This window comes from Strongylocentrotus purpuratus, unplaced genomic scaffold (genome assembly GCF_000002235.5).
Source record: "Strongylocentrotus purpuratus isolate Spur 01 unplaced genomic scaffold, Spur_5.0 spur5_scaffold_5, whole genome shotgun sequence".
Taxonomy (NCBI): Eukaryota; Metazoa; Echinodermata; class Echinoidea; order Camarodonta; family Strongylocentrotidae; genus Strongylocentrotus; species Strongylocentrotus purpuratus.
Window position 1 is genome coordinate 41112285 of NW_022145611.1, and position 6138 is coordinate 41118422.

Consider the following 6138-nt stretch of genomic DNA (forward strand, 5'->3'; position numbering starts at 1 on the left):
ATGCTGTTAAAGGTAACACAAAATCGTGTCTTGGCTGGTCTGCTACTGGGATCCCGCACAATTAAAATACGTATTGGCTATGGCGTAATTTTTCAAAACGCCATTCGCCCCCTTTTCGTTCTTTTATTTCCTTGGTGGCCAAACGCAGGGCATCTCAAAGCCGGAGTTTGAAATTCTGTCAAGGCGGGAATTATTGGCGCCATTTTATATCCTGCATGATTGTATTAGTATGCAAGGCCTTTTGAGCCTAGCATGCGTCAATACATGTTTTTCTTTCACTAAATTCGTTTTCAAGCAGTGCTTGTGAGCCCTATTTATTGGTCCATTCCGTTATCCTGATTCCTTACAAAATGTGTAGGCATAACCTCTAGCATCAATCAAGGTCACCTAATTCTTCGTTTTCCCAAATCATTCATGCGTGACCGTCCATGCGCCATTTTGTCTTTTCAGGCCGTTATTGAAGCCTTTCTTTCGGCCTACCTATCTCCACTATCCTATATTCTCTTAATATTCTTATTTTTAAAATGCCATCAGATCAAAATGAGACTGTTTGTCCGCGATCGAAAATGGACAGGTTTTTAGACATTTCCCTGGAACTTAAGACATTGGCGAGATAATTTTAAGTCATTTTGTCCGGCCTGTTCATAGTGAATTTCCTTTTCTCTTTTTGGACCGGCCCGGCCCCTGTCATGATGTTACACTTAAACCCAACAGGACCTTTTTTAATAGTGTTACTTTAAACGTTTGTGGTTTACAAAGTAAACTTATAGATAAGGTGTGTAAGATGTATTAGTTCAGGATTTTGACGCTGTATATTTATCTGAAACAACATGTAACAGCTCTGATGATATCATCTCTGGTTTCCAACCTTATGTTATAGTCCTGCTAAAAATGTAAAACAAAAGTTTGGTGGAGCACACGGTTTTTTTGTGTATGTGAGATCAGCTCTTGCGATTTATGTAACAGTTCTCAGTGATTCTTGTTCTGCATTTGTGTTTTGGTTAAAATTTAACGGTAGTGTCTTTTGGGATCCTTTTATATTAGGCGCAGTTTATCTTCATTGTGAAGGGTCACTATAACTACCACCATAATTAACTTTTTGACAATTTGTCTGAGGACTTAATCAACTTCTGTGTTACCTTTAGTTTTCCTGTGGTTTACCTCGGGACTATTATTCTAGAACTGGTATTTTGAATAACTTTATTGATCTTGAAGATGTAGTTGCTTTTGAAGGCGGGTTAAGGTTGGCCAATGATAATTCTTTCAGTATTATTAAATCTGATCTTGAAAAGCTTAATGTTAAAACTAAACATTGTAGTATGGATAAGTGAATTAATAATAATGATTACGGCTTCGAGGAACTTTGTAAAAGTCTTGATATAAACAAATTTAATGGAAGGTTTGGGAGTAATGTAGTATTGGGAACAACAAGCGAACTATACTTGTCATAATAATAATAATAATAATAATAATATTAACAATAGTTCGTCCTTATATAGCGCATTGCAGGACCGCAGGCCCTCTCAATGCGCTTTACACATAATACAGTGCGTCCCAGAAAAAAAACGAAACCGAGAATTATCGATGTTTTATCATAACTTAATCACAATTATAATTAATAAATGACACATATAAGTAAAGCTTAGATCCTCGTCTTTCATTTGATACAAGTCATATGATTAAAAACAATTTGAAGAGAGGAAACCAAAAAGTCATTTTTAGGGCGGTATCTGAATTTTCATGGAGAAAATCACATTTCTAAAAAGTTCAATTTCTGCCCCTTCATATGACACCTCAATCAGGAAAAATTAGCCAGGAATAACAAAGTTCTGTTTGTTTAAAGTAATGCTTGCATTTCCATAATTTGATTAAACAAGTTCGTTTTCACTGGCTGCCTGCCGTAGCAACAAACAGAGTTGACAAAAGACTTAACTCCGTTTCGTTGATGATCAGCCATGCATCAAGTCTTTCGTTTTCTTTTAATGAGGCTATTAACAAACAGGTTAATCAAGCCAGGAGAGCCATGTTCAATTTAACTTTGAAGGTAAAGAAGTTGTGCTTATACCTCGTGATATTCAATGTGAATTTTTTTATTAGTTAGTTGACCCGATTTTATTATATGGCAGTGAAGTATGGAGTTTTCAGAAGTTAGACTGTAAAGAAATATTTCATTGAAAATTTCTTAAAAGCTTGCTCAAAATTAACCGTGGCACTGCCAACTGTAAGGTTTAGCGCGAAGTTGATAGATATGCTTTATAGCTAGTAAAGTGGAGAAACATAATGGTCGATTTTGGGGTGAGGGTTAGTCAGGTGAGGATAAAATATCTAAGCTTTCATACATTATTTATAGTCTGTTACATAAGCTACATGAAAGTTGTGAATCAAGGTGCATGCAGTGGCGGATCCAGACCCCCCCCCCCCCCCCTTGAGAAAAAAATCATGTAAAAACACGTGATTTTTACCTTTTGGGGGGTGCAAATTTTTAAATATTCGAGGAAAAAAAAAAAAAAAAATAGCGCTCACTCCCCCCCCCCCCCCCCCCCCCCCCCCAACTGAGAGACTTTTCGGCCGGCGCGATTTTCAAATTTTCGGGAGCAAAAATTTGAGAAAAAAAGTTGGGCCCCCTCCCCTAAGAAATCCTGGATCCGCGCCTGGGTGCATGGATTGTGAAAGTTAAAAGTATCCTAGACAAGAGTGGAATGTCGAACTTGTGGGTTGAGGACCCTGGTTGTGGATACCCCCTTGAACCTAGGTTTGGTTTAGTCATCTTTATACCTTAGATTAACTGATTTTGATTTGCAAAATTGGAATAATGAAGTTTATAGAAATCGTTATGCTTTCCGGGCTTTTTAAATAGGCTATTTGTTGAAATATTGGACGTAGGTGATCTCTTTGTAAGTTTCGTTGTGATGATAATAAAGCTGCCATTTACCATCCGTCGTTATTTATCTGATCAACCTCTTGAGTTATTTTCCCTATGTAATACAGGGTGATCTCATTATGTTCTGATGTGCCCAGCATTTAATGATGTTCGTAAGCAGTATGTTAAGAAATAGTATAGACCTAATTAACGTTATCAAATTTCATCAGTTATTCATTGCAAATTCTGTTTCGCAGTTAAAGAACCTTTCCAAATTTCGTAAGATCATTATGTCTAAGTTTGGATAATTGTTTTTGTCCCAGTTTTGAATACGTTAGACTTTTGGTTTAATGCGTTGTTCTCGTTTTCGATATCATAGTGTACATACATATTATAGTAGTGTAAGTATTTTTATTTTTTTCAAAGTAGGCCTAGAACTATATCTTAAAGCTTGCCTTGATTTTTTTTAAAATATCACTTTTGAACATTATATTTGTACTATTCAACTGCATTTCTTCCATGCCCAAGAAGGGGGCCGTTAAGGATATCAACAATCATTGTCATCGTCATTGTCACAAGCTTCCTGGGGCCCGTTCCTACAAACCGTCATAAGTCTAACTTCTTGACTAAATCAGCGTTAGTGAACAACTTGTCCGCTACGTGTTTCACCAAGCCCTCTTTGCCAAGATCAACGACAACATCCTGACTAAGGAGTTATGACACCTCTGACACCGTCGTATCTCTGTCATAACTATTTAGTCGATGGGCAGCGCCATCACATGTCATTTATTGGGTAGACTATGGCTGGCAAAAAAGGACAATAAATCCTCCAATATGATTTTTCTACACATTCACTTAAACAGTGAATTATCTTTTTTTGTATTTGATAATCTCATGAAAATATGCCATGTTTGTATTTAAGGATTTTTCCACTTAAATAAACTGATTATACGCCTTTATTTCCACATTGTAAACTCGTCGAAGGGATATGTATTTTGCCACGGCAGGCAAGCCATAGTTTGAAGTGTATTCTTTAGTTTTCAGACCCATATTAATTTCGAGATGAATTCTATTTTCAATTATGTAAAGTGAATGGTTTAAACATATGTTTTAACCTTTGAAATATTGAAGTTTTGTAATTTTTATATTGTGCTGACGCCAAAAACATTGAACACAAATTTCATTACATCGTATTTTTTCAAAGAATAATATAAGGGTGTATTTTTATAAACTATCAAATGAAAATATTCGGGGGTGCCCATCTCAACAACAAAACTGATTCACTGGTCATGTAATGAAAAACTCACAATTATATTTTACAAGTACTTCAATTGTTTAATCTACACAAATTTGGAAGTATATTGGATCTCTTATTTCTTGGTATCATTTTCAATCTTTTTTATTACTAATTCATTTAAATAATTGCATTTTCCCTAATATTAATTTTGTAATAATCTGGTGGTATTGCGACTAAGGCTAATTCTCGGCTCCTCTTCTCGCCGATAATATCGATCTCACGAGATACTAGCTAGTAAGCTCTTCGTGAAACGGTTAGGAAGATCAGAGACATCTCCGTAGTTGGCGGATAAAGTTATGACTGTCTTGTCGTTGGTTTCTAGGAACGAGCCCCAGGAAAACGATGACGATTATCGTGGATGGCGCTACTCTTTTCCTCGAAATTCACGCAATTGAAGTAACGGGTTATTTAGTAACATATTAAGTGTATGGTATCTTTCAATTTTTTCCATCAGAGCCATGCTGCTGGATATTAGGCATATCGGCCTTTTTAATGTCAAGATCCCATGACCAACAGACCAATACAGAGTATCATGTCTAGCGTAATACCAGTAAGCCTACCTTCGTGATGTATTAGTTGACAGCGTTGTAAAAATTTGGTACCCGGTATTGTAAAATGGTCGAGTGCCTTCACAAACATTTTGTGTCAACCAAAAATGAATTAGGCTTTTTTTTCAACGTCTGAGCTTGAATTATTTGAGGATGGCCTCATTTGGCATGAATTTTCTTTAAGTCAAGTCTACTTTAAAAAAATTCTTTCAATAGAGGCAGACAAATCAGACAAACCAATCGAAAATGGTTTGAGTAAAATCGGATAACTAATGTTAATAAAAAAAAATTGAAAAAGTATGAAAAACTTGGAACAATGGAAGTCAATACACAAATTGCCAATTTGATTATCAGTTTGTGACGTCAATGCCTTACTATTTATCATAAACTTTTATCCATTAATTCCCCTTTTTATCCCCCAAAACTTGATTTCTCCATGCTTGCCCAGATGATATGATATCATATTGCGTATATATATATATATATATATATATATATATATATACATGACAAATCTTTTATGAACTTTGAAGAATTGATACTATTTTCTAAATATTGTATATTCATAATTATTGATTCTTACATAAAAAGTTTATAAATATTCACATTTTTGATGATTTAACTGGAGAAAAAAATTCTTGTCCACACAAAAACATATTACTAACAATATAACTTGGATGCTGGAGTGAGTAAGATTCTTAGGGGGGGGGGATGGGAAATTTATATTATCAATATAAAGAAAACATTTAGTGGAATAAGTGGATAGTGAGGCAATGATGTCACAGACTCATGAGTGAGTTGCCAATTTGTCTTGCTATTTTCAAGTTTTTCATGTCATTAAGCATTCATAACTTTCTTAATAGTTATTCGATTTTGCTCCAACTTGTTTTGATTGGTTTGGCGGATTTTCTGCTTCTATTATAAGCAAGTTAATTTTGGAGTGGACTTGGCCTCATGACTGTTGTTATCAAGCAGTTGTCACAATTATTTCTGATGGAAGGAAAATGATCTTGGCCACGGCTGCACGTTGCCTACCTGTGTGTAGTTAAAGTCTATTACCTCCTGGCAGGTTGAACAAGTTGAAAGGGCTCGTAAGATTAAGGGCTGGTGAGCTCCGCTACTTTCATGTATGGCCCATTAAGGTGTACTTATTGTTTTGTTATGAATGTCTATTTTTAATGACTTTTTAATACTATTGTATTTTGTGGAGTATCCTTGTGTTCACATAAGTAAGTTACTTATGTAAATTGCACTCAATTCACTGAGCCGAAAGGCTGCCATGTACAATGTTTTTTGTATACCACAATAAATAAATGAATAAATAAATTGCCTCATAGCGCCTTTTTTCCAAGTGAAGAGGAAATCGCGAAAGCGATCACTCATTTTAATCGGATTTAATCTTCTTATATCATATTCCCCCGAGATTCTCATAA